This window comes from Artibeus jamaicensis, unplaced genomic scaffold (genome assembly GCF_021234435.1).
Source record: "Artibeus jamaicensis isolate MK-2021 breed Jamaican fruit bat unplaced genomic scaffold, CSHL_Jam_final scaffold_1964, whole genome shotgun sequence".
In the NCBI taxonomy this organism is placed as follows: domain Eukaryota; kingdom Metazoa; phylum Chordata; class Mammalia; order Chiroptera; family Phyllostomidae; genus Artibeus; species Artibeus jamaicensis.
The window spans coordinates 47,630,630-47,653,916 of record NW_026522030.1 but is presented as its reverse complement, the minus strand read 5'-3'; positions in this window follow the sequence as shown (position 1 = coordinate 47,653,916).

The window sequence follows — 23,287 nt, the reverse complement described above, 5'->3', positions numbered from 1 at the left end:
AATAAAAACCATGGCAATATGGCAAACATCTGTCTCACATAGGAAACCTTTTTATATATTTCCTAATTGTAGCAAGAAAAAGATCAATTTGGCAGAGCTAACACAACCTGGAGGCAGGTGTTGATTTTGCTGGGAAACTAGGACACCCACCTGGTTGTAATGGGAGCTATTAAAAAGGAGGAGTATTTCACAGTCTCGCTAAGAAAACACAAGAATGAATAGGGTAAGGTAGGTAGCTGAAGAAGCTAATGCTTCTGCGCCAGGCTTTTTACCTGAATTAGTCCATTTAACCTTTTTTGCAACAATGTTGGGAAGTGGTGGTCATTTTTGAAAAATAAAATAACTGAATACAGTTAAATGAATTCTTTATGGCCAACCAACGGATCAAGTACTCAGGAAAAATATACAAATTGATACTACAGAATAAATCCCAATTGTCCAGCGTTATCCTGTTTTACATTAAAGCAGTATGCTACTCAAAGATAAAATTTCAATGTTTTTATACTTGTGGGGTCGAAATAAGATTTTGGCAGTGGTGTAAATGTGGGAGCCCAAAAGTGGGGAAAAATTACATGGGCAGTGTTCAAACAAAAGTCTAGAGATGCTCAAACATAGGGAGGGTACTTTCCTTGGCTACATTTCATAAAATCGGATTTGCATTGAGGAATTTTATTTCTTCAAATGAAGAAAATGAAATTAATCATAGTAATGCATATCCAATAATCACTATATGTATGCTTAATGCTCAGCCAACTGTTTACAAGCATAATTATATTCTATATATAAATTTTATAGAAACCCTGTAATGTAGTTATTCTTATTATCCTCATTTGATTTTACAGAGGAGGAAACTGAGACACAAAAGTACACAAAGCCGTGGGCCGTGTACTTATTAAAATTCTGAAGCAAGGATTCACACTCAAGTGCCATTCTTCCATGTTTGTAATCTTCAGATATTCTAATTTTATGTTCACAAAACGATGTATTAATTTACATGTGTTATAGGTGGCTATATGCAAACTATAGGTGTGCTATCATGACATTGTTATCTTCCTAAAAATTAAATGTTCTTTTTTTATACAACAGCATAGCAAATGATCTCTGAGTAGTAAAGCCTTCAAGGCCACAAAATGTCCATGGCCTTTAATACCGAGTTGCCCATTTTCATGAATATTTGATTGTCTTATCACTATAAACTATTCTAGTTCAGTTTTCATCGAATGTTCAAAACAGATTTTTTCTTCTACTATTGAGTTTATTGGGGTGACACCGGTTCACAAAAGCATACAGGTTTCAAGCATGCAACTCCCTGAAACACCTTCTCTCTGCAGACTGCGTCGGGTGTCCACAGCCGGAAGCAGTCACTTTCTGTCCTTCCCACTCCAGGGGGGGGAGGGGGCGTTTCCAGAGTACCACAGTTTTTGTGGCATTTCCATTTTAAACAAGGTGGGTGTTTAGTTAAACTATCTTGCTTTCAGTGTAGAAATATTATCCATAATAACAGCCTATCCTTGTTCATCTTCATTAATTGAGTAGGGAATATTAATTGTTCTCTAAATGTAATCATCCATCATATCTTTTCAGATAAATGATGCGTGTTTGATTGAATATATTTTTCTCTGATATAAACCATTGCACAGTTACAAGTAAACAACACCTATATTTAGATCTACTTTGTTTGCTGAGAAACATCGACACATTCTGTGACAACTTCTGACGACCTTTCTTGTTTTGATTTTCAAACTGTCATGTACTTAGACAAATCAATTTAGGGCATTTTGAAACAGTATTTAGTAAAGGTGCAAAGAGTTTATAATATTGCTTTTAGTTTAAAATGTCATTTGCTCCCAATCCTAAAACAATTGAGTGTTGGAGCTATAATTTAACAGTTTGTCAAATTTCTCAGTGAAGTATAAGAAACATGTTGAAGATGAAATGTTAAAAATGCAAAGACATAATTGTGTTTTAAAAAGTGAGCCTAAAAACATTTATGGATAACTGAGAAAACAATTACATAAAACAGAATATAATATGAAAATATCACTAATGTATATTTAATGTATATGTATCTGAAATCACTAATGAGGCTATCTAGAAAGCTATTTGTGATGGTTTGTAATATATGCAGGCAAATTACTTGATCATTAGTAAAATCCAGCTGCTAGAATATTTTTTGTATCGTACATCAAATTAAAGGAAGCCATTATTTTGTAGCTTAGTGTACATCATATGATCTAAATTATCAATATGTTAATATTTAAAATATTATGTCCTTGAATTTAGAAAGGGAAAACTATTGATGGATTTATATCATTTTAATAAAATAATTCCCCAATATTGACTTATCATGTATATATTACAGAAAACTGCAAGTATAAACCTAAGATATGATAGTTGTGCTTCTTTTTAAAAAAATTTTAATTGTCGTTCAAGTACAGTTTTCTGTCTTTTACTCCCATCCCAGCCCACCTACCCAGCCCGTTGCCCCCCTCCCATTTTCACCCCCTCTAGTTTTTGTCCATGTGTCCTTTATACTTGTTCCTGTAAATCCTTCCCCTTTTCCCCTGAAATTCCCTCCCCTCTCTCCTCTGGACACTGTTCACCTGATCTCTATTTCAGTGTCTTTGGTTACATTTTGCTTGCTTCTTTGTTTTGTTATTTAGATTCCTGTCAAAGGTGAGATCATATGGTATTTGTCTTTCACTGCCTAGCTTATTTCACTCAGCATAATGCTTTCCAGTTCCATCCATGCTGTCACAAAGAGTAGGATAGTTGTGCTTCTTAACACACCGAAAAAGATAACTAGCTTCTTTTAGAAATAATTTCACGAAAAGAAATGTTTCTTATACAACAGCGCAGACTAGTGGCCATGGCTTTAAAGCAAATGTTTGCCTTATTCTGAGACTTGTTATTTGAGGTAGTCATATATGTATATCATGAAATCTCATTAAATAAACTATTTATTTAAACAGTAATTAGAATACAGTATAGTTTAGTGGAGCTTAAGAGTATATTATCTAAATCTATTTTAATTATTCTATTTTGCATTTACTTTAAATTGCCTAGACATTTTTCTTAAAAATGATAGATGAAAAAATAGTTAAATGGTCTCAGAGATAAAAAAAAATCTAAAGAATACAAGTTATTGAAATGGATATTTTTATGATCTCTATTTTTTTGTTTTAAACTTTCAGTGTAACTAATCCTTTATAAGCAAGGGTGTTTTAATTGAGGATATTGACCTTAATAATATTGTAGTCACTTTTTCTAAATGCCAACTGGTCCCAAGACTCTCAATTTGTATGACTTCATTTAATAACATGATGTTCATCTACTATTTAAACCTTATTTCCTAAATTGTGTTTTGCAATTATTAAAATGTTATTCTAAGTTATACTTTTTTTTACTTCAAAAAATGCTTAACAAATTTGTCTATAGAAAAATAAGGGGATGCTTCTTGGGCCAAAGAAAAGTAAGGCATGTTTTTTGAACCATCTCTTAATAATGTGAGCATAATAAAAGGATGAGAAAAATTATTTCAAAAGCCTCATTTTGATATCTAAATTTCGAATAGATTTACTTTCCTAAAATACATACTTAGACCTTCAATTGATTGTATCCACCATCTGGAAGGGCAGAGAATGAGATGGAAAACTTCCCACTGAGATATGCAGGAGGTTTTGGAAACATAATTGTTAGTAGGCTGTTTCTGAAATGACTCATACTGATAGCAAAAAGGGGGGGGTGGAATATTGAACAGCTCCAAATAATAGGAACAGTGGATAATAAGCCAGGAATAATTTAAAATTGTGTCTATTCCCATAAAGGCATAAAAATCTACCCTGAAACATCTGAAAGGTTTACATTGGCCTGTGATTTAAAATAATGATCATTTTAATTTGGATTCCAGTCTCAGCTCTATCATTTAGTAGCTCTGCAAATTTTGAGAAAATTTGTCAGTTTCCATGCGCTTTAATTTTCTGATCTAAAATTGAGTATACTGTTAATAATCTAACAGAGTGGCAAACAAATGAGATAATATTTCTGAACATTGAGAAATGCAAAATAACTGGATTTTCAGTCTACACTTGTGGCTATTTTGTCTGCTTATTCCTTCATACAACAACTTTTAAAAAATCACTCTTTAATTTCCTTTTATATGGAAAGATCGTAACTATCAACTAAGTGTCACTATACTTTTATAGCTAAAAACATATTCTCAAAAGTAGAGATAACAGACAGAGTAAGTTAAAATAGGGACTTTATAGTTGTACTTTTTGTTTTTAAGTATGAAGACATTTAGTAGCATAATTTATATTTCTTAAGTTTGATCATAATCTATCATGCCTTCTTTATTATTCAATCACAAAGAATTATTTTAAGGAAACACTCTTTGCCACTGTTCTCTTACCCCTATTACAACTATACTGTAAAGTCACAGGGAGAATATTCATTTCATAGTGTCAACATTCTGATGCATTATAAATATTTTGAACAGTAGATGGAAGGCTGTTGTGTAAGAAAGAGGGTTCCCTGCTGTTGGCCATGACTTTTCTGAGGCTGACCTTTGTTATATCCAAAAGACTCTCTCTGAAGGGAAGATGGTAGCTTAAACATTTATTGTTATTCTGAATCTGTGTCCCTTTGTTACAAAGCATAAGAAATAACCAGTCATCAAAATGGGAGGACTAATTTAAGTCACAATCGTTATAGCTTATGATAAAAGTATTTGATTTAGAACTGCGATCCATTATACACCCTCACCCAACTGAATATATACCCTACTAATAAAGACCAAGTAGCCTTGGGTATTTTGCCAATGTGAGTGGGTAGATCCAATGCCCCTTCCCTAGAATGTCTCCTCAGAAACATTACAATTTGTCTTGTCTCTTTATGCCATGTTGATCTTGAGGTGAGAACCATCTGCTCACCTTATTTTTGCACCATAAACTAATTTGAATTGCAGATCCAAGCTATGAAACATCTCAGGAAAAATGTACATATGCACTTCACATACAATTTTACAGATACTTTTTAGAAAGAACATGGAAACCCAGAAGTTAACCCTCACACTCCATAGAAATTCACTGAGAAGAATTAAAATCCCAATCCCAGTTAGTGATAGCCAAGCTGTTTTCTGCAGTATTTTCCATGGCTAAACGAGCTCTTTGAAAGAAAGGATTTTATGGTTGAAATATAAGCATTACTTTTCTTCCTAATCATAACCTGGGTCTCTAGGTCAAGTAAATCCCAAGTGGTTTGAGTCACTGGTTGTGTGAATAGCATGCATTAGTTTTACATGTAAGTGACAGGCTATATTACACAGAAAGAATCTGATGTCCATTCCTAATGAACAGTAGCAAAATTCTTATTTTCCTTAATCCACACCGGGAAATATTTCATTTTTTTCAGTCTTGCATTTTAGAGTTCTGTGATATCTTGGAGGGATTTGCATCTCCTGCCCTGTTTTGCGTAGATGAGAAAGTAACTGAAATCCAGAAATATTTAAGAAACACCCACATTTGGTATGAGCCAAAACAGATTAGAATTAAAATATTTTCAGTTCAAACTCAATGAATTTTTTCTTTCCTGACTCTTAGACTGAACTCTACAACTATTCACTTATTTGGGGGATTGAAAGACGTTATTGGGACCACATTCATATTAGGTGAAACAATGAACTCTTGGAAATATTATGCTTCTTGTTTGCAGTAAGATATTGTGAATATTTTAAAAGTGCTGGGTGGTAACCCGTTCTTTAGATTTACTTGCATGAGGTAGGGTAATGAGAGGGACGGTGTTGACAGGGTGGGTGCCCAGGTGAGCAGACTCAGACAGCCCTCTGCCTTCCTGTTCTCAGATTCTCCCTGGTCTTAGTTGTTCTCTACTGCCTCTCAGTTCTTGGCATTTTCACTTTTACAAACAGTACCAGCATTGACAGGTCCTTCATCAATGCTAATATTTCAGTAGTACTGCTCATAACCCCTCCTGTTACCTTTCCTAAGGCCAACAGCCTCTTAAGGAGGCCTGCAGAAGCCCGCAGGTGGAAGTGCTGAGGGTGGCATTCTACCCTGAAGCAGGCCTTATCACATTTTGGGTTCTCAGAAGGTGGTCTGGGTAAATGGCTTCCTCCTATGCGGCTTATCTGGCTACTTTTAACTAAATCGGCAATCTGTGGTGTTTTAATAGATTACATTTAATTGATTGATCTACTTTGGGGATTAATCTCTGAGTGTTCTATCTCTCCAAGCCCCTCTATGCTGATGCTTCAGAACTGTGTCAGGCGGAAATGGAAGAAACTTTAACTTACACATAGAGAAATGACCCCTGTGGCAGCTGAACAGGCGAAAGGGGGGTTAAATTCACTCTATCTTTTATATGCCTTCAGGGCCTTATTTGCTGGTGTTTAAATCTCTGAGAAACAGCAGTCAGAAGTTTCAGCATTTTGCTACCTCTGCTGCTGCATTCCCACGGGGGCAGTGCCCTATTTTTTACCATTATTCATGGTCGTTCTGCTTCTAAGCAGCAATACTTCTGAGGATGATTGTGCTTCTGAGCAGCACTGCTGATGCTGCTTTGCTTGAGCTGGGAAGACATTCCAAAATGCTGTCGCCAAAGATGGGCTTCAAAGAAGGATGCTGTTTTGCCATGAGCAGATGAGATCATACGTTATATTTAGGATTCGTAGGGAAGGCAACTGCTAATGGGTTGTAGCCTGGATCTAACCTTTATATTAATTGTTCTCTAAATGGTACATCTTTAAGAAATGGTACATCATAGTAAGAAACAGCTCTTCTTTTTTGTACGTGATAAAAAATTTTAAAGTGCATCTGATCGTGCAAAAAAAGTATAATGTTCGATAAAATTAAACCAATTAGTGGCATTTTCATATCAGTGATACCCAGATTGCTGAGATTTTTAAAGCAATGATTCATGCTCATATGGAATCCTTAGTCCCAGAGAGCCTCAAATATAACAAGACCCTTGAGAATGGTTTTGCCCCTTCCGAACCCATCAATAGTATATAGTATTAAATAATGGACTTGAAATAGTTGCTACAAAATATATTATGTTTATTTTCATAGACCTGTCTTATTTTGGGTCCCTAAAAAGTGAGCTATTGAGCTACGGAGAAAACTATTTTCTATTGATAAGATCTAAAAGTCTAGTTCTTTTAAGTTTGACTTTCCTAGAATTCAATTCTATTGAATTTCACATTTCAATTTATTTTATTTCTAGCACATTCAAAGTTAAACTTAAAAACTCTTCAATGATATAGTGTCAGTAATTCATATAATTTTAAATTGTCTCAGGGTATAATAATTTCTTTGTCTTAAAGATTTTAGCTAGTTATTTTTAGAAAGAAGGGAAGGGAAGGAGAGAGAGAGAGAGAGAAATCAATGTGATTTCCTATCATGTGGCCCCTACTGGGGACCTGGCCCATAACCGAGGCCTGTGCCCTGACTGGGAATTGAGCCAGGGACCTTTTGGTTCTGAGGCTGGTGCTCAATCTACTCAGCCACACCAGCCAGGACTAATAATTTCTTAAATTATAAATTTGTGTTTGTGGGCATTAAAATTAAATATAATTTATAATAGTTAATTTTAAGAGCTATGTGCTTTCACTAGTGGTATAATGTGTTTTTGCTAGCTGTTTAAATATATTTTTCTTCTAGAGAAAGCATGAGCTTTTTAATGAAAACACTGGATATTTTTATATTCTTGTATTTTAAAAACACTGAAACACATTTACTTTAAGAAAGAAGAAAAACATTCTTAAATGCAATCCTCCCTTTGAAACAACAGATAGAAGTTGTGAAAGAAAAACAGTCTCACCCACATTACAGTAAATTTGGTTAGCAGGAAGGTGGAGTTTTACAGTAATAGCTTTTAAGCAGATTATCTAATTTTAAAATAGTGCATATTGCACTCTGTGTGAAACTGAGATGGAAGGATACATTTCAATTTGTGTAAATGCCTTGAACAGTGAGGTTTATGAGTGCTCAATTTAATCTTGCATTTAATTGCTAAATTATTTCTTCCTTTTTTCTTCATCTTATTTTTAAATCTAATTTTTAAAAAGAACCTTTCCTTGCTAGCGAAGAAAGCGTTTAAGTCATTTGGTCTACAGCCATAGATTCAGAAAGAAGTTCACTGTGTGAGCCCCATAAACAAGTCTGCAGAAACCAGTTTCTAGACTCTGGTAGCTAAGCAGTTTGCTGCTGGTTCTCTCAACAGCCCTGGACAATTGCTAAATTGAGAGGCTCACTAATGCTTATTTGGGAAAAACAAGGGTGGGTAAGCAGTGATTGCATCCCACATCCAGGGTAGTGGCAATTAGGTTGTAGTGATTTGGCTGCCTGGATAATTGGAATTCTCAGGAGTGGTTTGGACAGAAGCACATCTGTTCCTGGGATTCTCTATTAGATGTATCTAAAGTGTTTTGACCAATTGTTGAAAGTGTTGGATGGCTCCTTATTCAAAGCTACATCCTGCACGCATAAAAACCGTGCCTGTGATTCTAATTCAATGACACTAGGCTTGCACGAAGCAGGAGTAAATCTAGGTACTTCGATCAGAAATACCTCATCAGTGCATTTTATTTTTTACCAATTCTTTGAAGCAAATATATTTCCCATCTCACCTTTTTCTCTATTTTGAGCTTATTTTTCTGGATAGAATTTTTCTAATAACTGAGGTTGCTGTTTTCATTCACTATTTCTATTCCTATTATATTCTCAGTTTGAAACAAAGCCATTAACTACTGAAAACAGTGTACACATCCTTGTGATTCTGGTGTAGTACACATTATCTAAAAGCAAAACTTCCCTTAGAAATTAAAATAGTTCAAATGAAGCTCACATTTTAAAACACACATGTCTCTCATATTCTTTCTCCTTCAGGCATAATATTTTGTTGATTGTTCACATTTTGTCCCCTCTCTAATTCACACAATGATACTAAAGCAATTTTATCCAACTGAGAAATTTGCCCTAATTAGAAAGATGGAAAAGAAGATCTTAAAATTCATGTCGTAAAATCTATACCCATTCTTTTTTGCCCCAGATAAGAAAAAGGAAGCCATAGAAGCTTAATGACTTTCCTGGGTGTTGGGAACTGCTCTGCCTGGTTTCAGGAGTTGTAACTGCCCCCCATGGATAAGGCTGAGTGAGCAACCTCCAGAATGTGAGCCACTAAGGAGACAAAGCTTGTCTCTAGTAGCAAGCACTGCTTCTGCTTCCTCCCCAGCCCCCAATGCATGGTCTGTTAATCAGAGACAGGTAAGACCTCTCAGAGGAGGGGCAACCTAAGCCAGACACGATCACTTGGGAGACCCTCAAGGAAGGACTCAGGGAGCTACAGCAAAGAGGGAGTGATGGACCCTCACACCGCCCCCCCCCCCAGCTATTCTGACATAGCCAGAGTCCCCATTTCCATCTGGGAGAAGTGCTTCCTGGCTCTAATCCACTTAAGCCTAAAAACCTATGATGGGGAGGGCTGTGCAGCCCTTTGCCTGTGAGAGCAGGATCCAGGATAAATCTAGCATAAGAAAGTATTCCTAAAGTCCTGTGAAGTCTGCTTTGCTAAGAGTGCTTTCATTCATATGATAAGGGTCCGAGCAGGAAATGAGTGTGTCTCCCAAAGTTTCTGCAACCCCCTTACCTGACAGAAGCTGACTCAGATTAAGCCCTCAGATTTCTTTGAAATGTTATCAGTCATTTGATCCTTGCTGCCTGACATTGATTGATGAACTTTACCTGTATTTCTTTGTGTTACAAACCTAATAAAAGCCCTTGAGGAAGGAGCTCTTGGTCCTTCTCCTGTGAGAGATTGACCACCTTTCCTCCCCAAGCAGATCATGTCTTGGTAGTTTATTTTTATCTGTGGTAGACAGGGGGACTTGTGAGCAAAATTGCCCCCAGAATTGGGACATCATAAAAATGTGACATTTTAACTCAAAAGTCTAGTCTTTGTGTTCTTTATGTGAGAAATTTTTCTTTCAGTTAGAAATTTAAATAGAATATTCTTGAATTCAGGACAACAATATGGCTTACTTGTGTAACTTTTTTCCATTGTTAAAGGCCATTTCAATTTAATTTTCATATAACCCTGAACAGTGTGGCTCAGTTGGTTGGGTCTTGCCCCACAAAGCAGAAGGTGGCCAGTTGGATCTGGTTAGATCCCTGGTCAGGACACGTGCCTGGCTGTGGGGTTTAAACCCAGGTTGGGGCACATATGAGAAGCAACTTATCCATGTTTCTCTCTCACATCAATATTTCACTTCCTCTCTGTCCCTCCTTTTCACTCTCTCTAAAAACAAATAAACAAAATAGTTTTAAAATCTCAGTATAAACATACACCTGAAGATTCTTGTAAAGGTTACATTTTTAGAGCCAAAATTCACATAGACCCTTATTCCCCATCATTTATGGGAAGAACTGGCTATAGGGACATGGACAATCTAGATGTCTTGGACTTTACGTGAGATAAAAATTATGTTTTTTTAAATTTATTCTCTGTGAATGGAAATGATAACTTTGTGTTGTCAATGTATCAATAGAATAGTGATCTTATTTCATAATTTTTACAGATTTTCAATTTTAGACAATTCTATTACATTTTCAATGGCACAGACAGTTTTCCCCTTATCTTAGGAAACTGGGCTTTCAGGATAGGAGGAGTTCTGTGCTCATCAAACCTACGCACATGCCTTTGTTCTTATATGAGCCCATTGAAAACCAAGATGGTGTTTCTGCTACTGTTTTTTACAGTCCTGCATTCTCCCCCCATCTGCATGGACTAATCTTGAACAATGGCAGAATACCATGTTTGGACTCAAGACCAGAGATAAAGGTTGTTGTCTGTGTTGGAGCCAATGTAAAGAACCATAATTATTAAAATAATCAAGGTGAGAATTAAAATCTAAATTTAAATCAGAGACCTAAGAATAAAGAAGAGGCAATGGATGTAATAAATTAATTGTGTCCCTGTAATCCAGAGAACTAAGTGATTACAGTTCTTTGAGATGAATAAAAGAGAAATACAGACTGACTCTGCAGAGTCTAACAAGTACAGCTGGACAAATACCTTTCAAGGAGTGATGGTTAACCTAGTGGGCCATCTGTTCAGACCCCAGCCCCAGTGTGTTCTAGTTGTGTGAACTGAGGCCAGTACCTTTACCTTTTTGTGTATTATCCTCAAAATGGTGATAATCTTGCTACTTACTTTATGGGGTCGTAAGGTGCTTAAATAACATATTACGAGTGTCAAGTTCAGAGTAAATGTTGAATGAATATTATATATTGGTATTATTCACTGAGATAGAGGATGCAGGGGCAGATTAATGGGAAAAAGGTGATTCAACATTTTCATGAGTTGAACTGGGATGTTTTTGGAACATTCATTATACAATAATAGTGAGTGTGATATACTGATTTGAGGTGTATACATGTGGGACTTAATAATTAATTATTTTTGAAACTATGGCTTTGTATGAAGCCACTATAACAGATGGTACAGAATGAAATGGGCAAAGTGACAGTGATAAAGATAAAGTCCATGAGATACATATGCTCAATTAATTAAGAAGAAATAACCAGAGTGATTGAAAAACAACTAGAGAAAAGCAGTGTCATAGAAGTCAGAAGAGAAGTTTTACAGGTAACATAGTCAACAGAACCAAACATTAAATAAGACAGGCAAAATAACTGAAATTTAAAATTGTATTTTCCAAAATGTGTGTAATTTAGAGAAAAGAGCAGGTTTAGAGAAATGTGAAGCTTACAGATATAAAAGTTCAAAAGTATAATCAGTTCTTATAGATGCTGCATTTGTTAGTGGTAATACAAAATTCATGAGGTGTTCAAGGACAGAGTCAAAGGTATGTAGCAAATTTAAATGTACTTTAAACCTTACTTAAAATTAAATCTTACAATTTAAATTCCAATGTATTATAGATGTTTGATTATGTCAAATGCCCGTGTAAACATCTAGAAAAAATCATTTTTCTTTTTAAACTCGGACATATAATCCTATATCTAGATAATGGTTTTATAACTTTTGGTTCATTTAAATGAAAACCTTGGTTCTAAGACTGCCCAGGGTTCCCAGGAAAGGGGTGTGAAGAGTAGAATCCCTTAGGAATCGGTACTGGCTTTTTTTAAAAATGCAAGTTACAGATTTAACAGTTTATAAAATCTTCTCATTCCTCCTTACTGCACTCTCTCCCCCTTTATCGAGCATATGTGATTTGTAGCCATGGGTAGCATATTATTGTAGTTATAGAATGAAAGGGTCTGAGTCAGATTGCCTGCCTTTAAATCCCTCTATCATTTACTGAGTAGGAGGCTGTGGGGAAGTAACTCAAAATTTTTGCCTTAATTCCTCATCTGAAAAGAATGGAAATCAACAGTGGTTTCTTCCTCATTAGTTTGAATTTAATCATAAAAAAGTGAGCAACATAATGTATAGAAGGCATTTGGCATGTAATAACTACTCAGTAAATGTTATTTTGCTGAGGTTCCACAGAACGTGAGTTCTTTGTCAGTTCAGCAGAAGGTTATGGCAATACCTTGTAAGATTTTAACACTATTTACTAAAGGAGTGTAGAAGAAAGTAGTTCTGATGTAATTTTTCTATTAGCTCTGAGCAAGAACTGTCTTAGACAGAATAACAATTCCTTCCTTTTAAAACCGAAGTCAATTTCTTATAGATTTTGACATTCAGCATTTCAGAGATAGCTTGCAATACCAAACTCTCCATTTAACTAGTGTGTGTGTGTGTGTGTGTGTGTGTGTGTGTGTATCCAGAAAAAGTCTAGCCATTGTTAATATAACAAGAACAGTTTGTGCAACATGGACATAACCTGGCAGCTAAGGAGAGAGGACTAGAATGTGCATGTGTGAACAATGATGACTTCATTGTACTAGTCAGTGGGGGTGGTAGACACTGGTGAGTAAGCACATGTACTGTGTAGCTGTCACATTTAAAGTGACTGAGTTAGTGTAGTGACAAATGCATCAAATTTTGCATTAAGCTTGAACATTCCTCTGCAAAAACTATTTGGATGACTCAAAGGCTTTGGGGATGATGCAATGAGTTCAGTGCAAATGAAAGTGTGGCACAAATGCTTCAGAGATAGTCAAGAATCTGTTGAAGGTGATACACATCCTAGAAGACCTGTGACAAACAGAACACCTGAAAATATTGAACGCGTATGGGCTGCAATCAACAAAGATTGGCTGCTAACAGTATGAGAATTAGAAGCTAATCTGGGGATTTAAAAAACTACTGTGTGTGAGATTTTGACGTAGGATATTGTCATGAAACACTTCGTGGCAAAATTTATTCCACAGCTTCTGCTACCAAAGTGGAAGGAACATCATCTTGCACTTGCTAATGACTTGATCCAAAGTGCTACCAATGAACCAGATTTGGTACCCTGAGACTTCCAGCTTTTCCCATAACCAAAATCATCTTAGAAAGGGAAGAGATTTCAGACTGTCAGTGAGGTTCAGGCAAGTATAATGGGGCAGCTGATGGATATTCCAACTAAGGATTTTGCAGGGTGTTTTGAACAGTGGAAGAGACACCGGGAGAACTGTGAAAAGTCCCAAGGTTCCTACTTTGAAAAGGACTTCAGCATCATTGTCCTATGTACAGTGTTTCTTGTATCTCTTATCTTCTTCAATAAATGTCTCTATTTTCATATGACATGGATATATATATATATATATATATATATATATATTTAATTTCTTCCCTGCTAAGCAGTCAAAATTCTACTGGATGCAGAATCTCTGAACACACACAGAACTATAAACTTGGTTTCTGTTACAAAGAACTAAACATTTAGTTGATGAAATACGACATATATGAGAAATATATATAATACACAGAACTATCTTATGACCCAGCAATTCCACTTATGGCTATTTATCTGAAGACAACAAAAACAGTTTTTTGAAAAGATACACACCCCTCCCTATGTTCATTGCAACATTGTAATAGCCAAGATTTGGAAGGAACCTGGGTATTCATCATTAGAGGGATGAATAAAGCAGATGTGGCAGGCATAAGTATAGTATACATGCACACCACATCTGCTTTATTTATATTCCACGTTGTCCATAATATATAATATTCCACATTATATATCATATTCCATATATAATATTTCATATGTATGATATGAAAAATTACTTAATTGTAAAAAAGAATGGAATATTGCTTAGAGGGTATTATACAAGTCAGATAAGTCAGACAGAGAAAGACAAATGCCATGTGATTTCACTTATATGTAAAATCTAGAAAATAAAACTATTGAACCAACAGCACAAAATAGAAACAGACTCAAAGATACCAAGGACTAACTGATGGGGAGGGGTTGGGGGAAGGGCAAAAAAGATGAAAGGAATTGAGAGGTACAGACTCCTAGTTATAAATTAATAAATCAAGGGATGAAATGGACAACATAGGAAATATAGTCAATAATATAGTAATAATTTTATAGGTTCAGATGGTTAGTAGACTTTGTAGTGATCACACTGTAAGGTGTATAGATGTTGAATCCATATGTTGTATACCTGAAACTAATACAGTATTGTATGTCAACTATAATTTAATAATGATAAAGAGATGATGGAGTATGTATATTAGAACAAGTTTATGAATGCAATAGAAATTAGTGGGGACGACTTTGCCCTCAAGTCCCCCTGTCCGCCATGGATGAAAGTAAACACTACCAAAATATGATCTGCTTGAGGAGGAGAGGTGGCCAGTTTCTCAGAGGAAGAAGGCCTGGAGCCCCTTCCTCAATAGCTTTTATTGGGTTGTAATACACAGGAATACAGGGTGGTAAGGATCAAACAGTAGATAACATTTCAAAAAAATCTGAGGGCTTAGTTTGAGTCAGTGTCTGTCAGGACAGGGGGTTGCAGAAACTTTGGGAGACATACTCATTTCCTGCTGGGACCCTTAACATATGAATGAAAACGCTCTTAGCAAAGCAGGTTTCACAGGATTTTTAGGAATTCTTTCTTATGCCAGATTTATCCCAGATACCACTCTAGCAAGGCAAGGAACTGCACCACCTCCCCATCAGGTTTTCAGGTATAAGTGGATTAGAGCCAGAAAGCGCTTCTCCTAGAGGACATGGGGACTCAGGCTATGTCAAAATAGCCTGGGGGCAAAGGTCCATTGCTCCCTCTTTGTCGCAGCCCCCTGAGTCCTTCGATGATGGCCTCCCAAGTGATTGTGTCTGGCTTAGGTTGCCTCTGTCTGTGAGGAGTCTTACCTGGCATGGACATCGACCATACTTTGAGAGCAGGGGAGTAAGCTGAGGCAGCATTTGCTACGAGACAAGCTTTTGTCTCTTGTGGCTCACATTCTAGAGGTTGCTCACTCATCCTTAGCCATGGTGGGTAGTTACAATTCCTGAAACCAGGCAGAGTGGTTCCCAACAGATATCCATAAGAAATTATGGCTTTTTAGATTAGGTGTGTTCAGAGTTTGGTTTAGAAAGAATGAATAATGTTTAATAGTTAGCCTGGGCATGTTCTAAGAAAAGGGTAAAAGCTTGTGTGTTTATGAAAGGGGGCATTTGGGTCAGATGTAGGGAATCATGAGGAATCATGAATGCCTGCTCTTGTGGTAGTAAGTGGCAGAAATTTTGCATATGTATCTTTGGGCCTCAGGAGTAAATGTTCCTTAAACATTTGATGAGTCTACTTGAGCACTGTCACCAATTCAACTTGATGCCATATAATGTGTAATTTTCAATGAAACATTTAATTATATATGATTTTTATTTGGGCTGTGTTCATTTAGTACATATTCAGGAAATGATTTGCAAATGAGTATTCTCTATCCGGGTACATTAAAGATTTTAATGTTCATTGTTTATTATGGTCTCAGATATTTTCTGTTTAGTGCTGTGCTGTTTGTTTGAAAGTCATGGACTGTTTTAGAGCACAGCAGTTGCCTGGGTGTTGGATGAGGGCTCTGTAGATAGTAAGTATAATGTAATAGGCACTGCTTTCCAGAAACATCTGGAGAATGAGTTACATAACATTAGAAAAATGTGAGTGGTTCATTATTTTATGCAATACAGAATAACAAAAACAGATTTAAACATCTTAAATACAAATTATGTTTTAATAAAGTAAATTATCACTTAAGAAAAGAACATGGGTTTTTGGTTAATCAACATTCTTAATATCCTACAGCACAAACTTCTATGTCAGAGAAAATAATTAAGAATTATATGTATTCTTTAAAAATTACTGGTTATGTTCTTTTAAGATTTTATTTATTTATCTTTAGAGAGGAAGGGAAGGAGACAGGGAGAGAAACATCAATGTATGGTTGCCTTTCATGCATCCCCTGCCAGGAACTGGCCTGCAGGGAACCGGCCTGCAACCCAGGCATGTGCCCCGACTGGGAATGGAACCGTGATCATGTGGTTTGCAGGCCCGAGCTCAATCCACTGAGCTACACCAGCCAGGGCTGGTTATGGTATTTTATATCAAGGAATTCATGTAAAAGCCCTTTTGATGGTATTATTTCTTAGAAATAGTGAGTCAATTTTAGTAATCAATAGAGTATAAATTATCACTCACTTCATCAGTTGCTATAGATTCATCATCACAAATCCAGCAAAACATGTGAATTGAAAACATGTTTCCCACTTTTTTTCTTTCAGGGAAATCTTGAGGGGTTTGATGCTTTTCATCCTCCAGCCATCAATCATTTAGTGGAGGAAGGCTATACATTGGTAAGTCTTGCTTATTCTAATTGTTCTTTTTGCAGGTCAGTTTAGTAAATTCTGTGACTTAATTATAATATGGAATAAGCAGTCTTAAAGGCATGTCAACCTCATTGTTTTGGTAGTTAAAGAATGACTTTTAGGAAACAAAATTTATATCTTCATGATTTTGTTTTTGTTTTTAATCACTCTATTAATAAGAGTGCAATTAAAATCCGTAGATATAAAATTAAAATGATGAGTCACACCTGGCTGGTGTGGCTCAGTGAATTGAGAGCCAGCCTATGGACTTTGAAGTTGCTGGTTCAGTTGCTGGGCAGGGCACAGGACTGGGTTGCAGGCCAGGTCCCTGGTTGGGGGCCTGCAAGAGGCAGCCAGTCAGTGTTCCTCTCTCATATTGATGTTTCTCTCCCTCTCTGTCTCCCTTCTTTCCCCTCTCTCTAAAAAATAAATAAAGCCTTTAAAAATATATATTATTCATTGACACCATGGCCCACAAGCAATAGTTGAATGAGCATCCATGAAGATGTCTGAAGCTTCAATCAAATAAAAGCTAATGAATTCTGTTAGTTCTGGGAATACATACCACTTATTCTGTATATCTAAATTTAGTGGTAAACAATCCTTATGCATTTTTATGGTGTAAAATTAAATGCATGCTTTTTTCCTTCAGCTTTGTTTCTTCTCTGTTGTCTGTAAACAGCATTAATGTTTCCTGGTACCGTGTTGACGAGTGACACTTCTCTCAGTTTCTCCCTCTCTGCCTCTGCCTCTATTCTCTCTCCTCACACACGTGCCATCACTCGTTCATTTAGCACATTCAGGTCACCTTTAGTTCGTTTGGATTTCGCAAAACTGTAACTTCTGAGTCACTTCTCACATGTTTTAATGCTGTGATACCCATGTTTTTGACGAAATAGTTCATCATTTAAGAATTAATATGTACTCAAATATATCTACATTATTCATAAATTACATGAATCTACTATTTTATAGAGAGATAATTGTTAAATATTTGAAAAGATACAGTAACTAGATATATATAATTATTGTGTTTTTTGTAAAATTTTATCAGAATATATATGTGTGTATGTGTGTGTGTGTGTATATATTTTTCTGGTGAAACTATATACATATGTTCTGGTGGAACTTGGGGAACCATAGTCCTAAAAATCCTCTACTTTGAGTATATTGGACACTCAACAACCCTTAAGAAAACTCTTTTTAAGCATTAGAATGAACAGATATACTTACCGCATGTGCAAGTTAGCAAGTGTGCTTATACACACATTTACATACACAAATGTGTGTGTGCATGCGATTAATGTGAATGGGATAGACTGGATCAAGAGTGTAAGTGACTTAGAATGGCACCCAGTGATATTATCTGAGTATCCCCCTCTGGAAAGCATGAAGAGTGAAATATCTCTCTGGTATTGTTGTGTTGTAGGCAACCAAGAAGCCAAATTGTTAGAAGGGACACTTTGTGTCACATGGAATACCTACAAAGCTATCTTGCCGAATTTATATCTTAGCAAAAGTAAATTTACACCACCTTGTAAATTCTGTCATTGCTGTGAAATAGTATTTCCTAGTCGTGTATACACTTGCCAATGTTCTTCTTACAGGGTCCTCAGTAGTGGGCCACAGGGTGTTGTACTATGAGGAGAAGAGAGGAAGATTAAATAGTTATAGTAAAAATTATTTAGTCCAAATTATTTCTGCCTGTGTGAACCAATAATCCTGTAAGAATTGCTATTCAGTGTGTCGGAAAATTTCCTTTGAATATTGAGCATAAACAAGAGATTCCCACCCCTGCGTCATACGATAGAAGCTCACATTTAACTGGAGTAAAGCCTCAGTTCAAATCTGAGGCCAGGCAGGGAGGTGGGGAGGTGGTGAGTTGTTAAATGACAAATTTAGGACTCTCCAGACAAGCCCACCTTTATTAAATCTTTACTGTAAAAGCTTTTGCAATTGCTGATTCCACTTATCTGTGCCCTTCTCTAATTCAATAACCCAATACTCACTGCTAAACCGGTTGGGAATCAATTTAAATGCTCTGTTATCCAGGAATAAATTCTCCATCTCTTGTCTTAGAAAATCTCATGTCAAATACCTTGCAGAAATACAGATATAGTGTATCTACACCATTCCTTTAATCTTCCAAACTAGTAAACTATCAATTTTTTTTAAATAAGTAGAATAAAGTGATGCTTACCTGGCACAACTCAGTGAGTACTTAATGACTCATTTATTATGGCTTTCTCTATAGCCAGCTGATAATTCATGAAATTTAAGGATATTATGGGGATCAATTTCTACTTTACCAAGTCATAACACACATAATCTAGCTTGTCTAAACAAAAATAAAAGGGAAAAGAAAAAAGCCCACAATGTTACCTGGCATCCCTACCACTAATTTCTCCATGCTTGGGCCCTAGAACTTGTCCATGACTTTGCTCTAGGGAAAGAAAAAGACAAGCAGAGCAACGACTTTTGCTGTTTCTTTCTGGAAACAACATTTTCTTCTCTGTGTTTTGTAGAATCAAGCATTTCAAAATTTTTCTGAGTTGTTTGCTCTAGCAAAAAATTTTTAAAAAATAGTGTGGTATCTTTACAGGATACAGATGAAGATTTAAGAAGCTTTGTATTTAAAGTTGCTGGTGAGAAATCACAAACCATAGAATGAAAAGGTGAAGATGAGGTGAGGCGGGTGCAGGTATAAGTTGGTTGGTTTGTCTCTTCATGGGATAGACCGTGTGCCATGCTAAGACATAGAGACCCACTGTTTATCATTTCAAGATTTCTCTCCATTGGTTTATTTTATTGGATGAGATTAACCATGGGAATTCTCTTCCTTAAACATCGCCAAGATATTAATATATTTAACTATTTTCTTTGCTCTGTCTCCCCTTTTCCCAGATATCCCTTAAGAGTTAATATTAGCCCAATAACCTCTATGTAGAAAGAGAATAATATCTTTTTAGTCTATAGTTTTCATGGTTGAATTCATCTACTCTTGTAGCTTCAAAGATGATTTTATCTGATGACATTCAACTTGATATGTCCTCTTAGGCTCCCATTCCTGAGAATCAGATCAGCACATCTATCTGATAACACATTAACCTATCAATTTTCAATGCATTAAATTTGAACTCCAAGTATTTTCCCACAAAACTGCTTTTGTCTTTCCCAATACATTGAATGGAAGTACCATCTATCCAGTTCTCCAAAAAGATCTGGGAAATATGTTAGGTTCCTTTCTTACCTTCTCACCTCTCTTACTGTATCACTCATGAAGTCTTGTCAATTCTACCTCTGGACAGATGGGAAATGTTACAGGAACTAAAAATAATTATGTGTACACATACACACACATGCATATTATGTCATTTCCCAATTACCCTGGCAAATATGATGTTTCAAATTGTTCATTATGTGATCATTTCAGTGAGGAAAAAAACCTTTACCATATATGGACACAACAAGTGCTTCTACGTGTAATGATCAAACATATATATTTTTCTGTAATTCTATTAAATTTAATAGAACATATGGCATACATTTGAGTATTTATGCATGTTTTAATATTCTTGTACAAAAACTCAGAACGGTCAAAATATTGTTTGAGAGATGCATATGTATATCTCTCCATGTTACTGGGCCACATTTTTTTTTAACTAGGTAAATAGTATTGTCCTAACAAGGTGCAGAGGGACACATTTCATCTCTTTCTATCCCCAAATTTAATGCTTATATTTTTATCTCAACTATTTTGAATAGCATAAAAAATATTTCATTCACTTGCCTAATTTATTATGTTACTGGAAGAAAATAATTTTATTGACCTGAAGATACATATAATAAAATTGATCATTTATATAATGTTCCAACTTCTATTTAGTTAAATAGGCTTTTCCCCCAAGTGTAAGATTTTCAGGAATCTGACTCTATATTCCTATCAATGACTAGAGTGAACTAAATTAATAGAAGGAGTTGCCCCTTTTTATTTATTCGACCAAGGCCAAGTCTCCAGAGAAATGCTTCATTGCTGCAGACAAAACATTCTCGGGTTTGCTGGCTGGCCTTAATGGGATGTTAAAATCGATTGGAGCAATTTCTCTGTCACCTAAGAAGCACTGTAGGTTTTGTGGTGCATTGCAATTTTATATCCTTCTCATGTCTTTTTTAAATTTTTACATCACTAAACCAGTGTCTTCCTTTGCTTCTGAGACCACAGCTTCCTTTTTCTGAGGAAACAATTCTTGTAAATGTGTACTATACCTGGAATCCAGGCAGAGACCCCCCACAGTGGTTTTGTCAAAACCGTGACAGATACGATTGCATATGGTAAGAGCCATATTGAAATTGTGAGGAGGCTTAGACAGCATTTGCGATTAACAGTGCTGCTATATTGAGAAAACAGTGCCCTCTTGTGAAGGCAGCCCATACTCGTGATTACTGTTCCAATGTTTAAGCCCAGATGGTGAGATAAGCTAAAGCAACTTTATTTTCGTTGACTATTGCCTATTTTGATCACTACTAGAATTATTTCCCCTGGCCTTTAGAAATTCAAGCAGGCCCCCCAACTTTCTGGTAACTCTGTGATCACAAAACAGTCTAAAACTACCTCGTGACTTTAAAACACAGTGTCACTTCCAGCTGCAGCAGTTAATGATCTTTCCCCCTTGGTCATTTGGGCCCTTTTGAGGCCCGTTGGTTCAGGAAGTATGAAGTGTATGGAGTGATCAGCTTCTTCCTCACTCTTTCTTCAAACCCTGGGCATTCCTCCTCCTCTAGCTTGCCAAAGGCAGTTTCTAAATGCTCAGCTTTGGGGCCTGGTGAAAGACAGCAGGTATGGGGATCAGTCAGGTTCTTAGCTAAACGACACTGGCTTGGACTAGTAAGTAATCGAATCTGCTTTTATCTTGTTACCTCTAATAATCTATTCATGCCCTTTGGTCTCCTGTCTGTTAGATCTTTACCCCACCCTTCATAGTTTTCAAGTAGGCAAGTTGAATTGTCCACTCCCAAACTGTAGCACAAGTATTTTAAGCCCCAAATTATTTCTTTAGAGTTACTCTCTTGATTTGGGATTAGTAGGTTTTACCAGAAATTCCTGAAAAGTTAGTGGGGGAATCTCAAAGAACAGCTCTCTCCAAGGAAATCCTCTTCACACATCATCCGATTCCTTATTTTCCCAATTTGGGTGAGGGATTTAAAAGACACCTAAATTACAAGTCATCTAAAATTTATCTAAATTTTGCATTATTTGCATGTGCTCAGCCAAACATGTGTTCTAATCTTCCATTACATGTACAAAGAAAGTCTAAAAGAGATATAAATTCTCCCATGATCAGTGTTGATTCTTGAGAAAAATATAAGAAGCCAGATCAAATCTGGCTGTCCAATAGTTTGCATTATGGTGATAGTCAAATATACATACTTTCACACCTATTCTCAGGTGAAATTGCTCAATAATTATACAATTTCTCTAAGGAATGGAGAAAAAGTGGAAACCTGTAGGTGAATCAGAAATGAAACACCTAGAACTAGTGAACCGGGACATCTGGTTGAAGTGCTGAATATAATACATTTTATCATTTCTTTAAAGTATGGCATTAAGAGAGTTAATTATGCAGTTACTATAAATGTGTTGTGGGTTTGTAGTCATAAGGTTTATATTCTAGGAGCTGTTATTCTCTCAAGGCTCCAGGCAGTCACGTGGAGCAAACACCAAATAGAACTTTTCAGGGGAAAACTCCTGTCCTGGTTTGGAAACACAATATATAAACTTCTCTTTATAAAATCTTGCACTATTTAAACACAAATATTAATATATTAAACAGTGATGACAGATGCTTATCACAATTTTGTTACATATTACCAAAATAGCTTTCATTAATTATGTCTCATAATAGTGACAATGCAAATGTTACCTTCACAAAACCTTTGACAATTTATTTTAGATGATCAAACATACATCGAGTTTTTAATATACAATGAAAAGAAGTGTACATGATTGAAAATATGCATTTTAGTTAAAACTAAAATAATTAGGCATACAAGTTGAAGGTCTCATAATGAAAAATGTATACTTGAAACAATCCCCCCCACCACTGTTTTGTAATATTACTTTGTAGCATAAAAAACTAAAGCAACATTTTGCTGAGAGATGAACATGGGCATTACTAACCCTCCGGCCCCCTTTTTAGGACTTAAGTACATCTTAAGCATTTTTACTTAGGTCATAAGTAAGTAAGACAATACAATATAATTGCAATACAATATAATAATTCTGTGGCAGTGGCTAATAAAGCAACCCTAGCTCTTAAACAGTAAGAATAAGAATACCACTTTTAGATAATTCTCTAGTGACTTTCAGGAAAACCAGAGTGTTCAGTTTGAGGTCTGACGGTATAACACATGAGGGATCTTTTGAACAGGATGCAAGAAAGAACTGCACTGAATATGACAGGTTGTAAAATATTTAAAGGTAAAAACATAGAAGTTAGATTT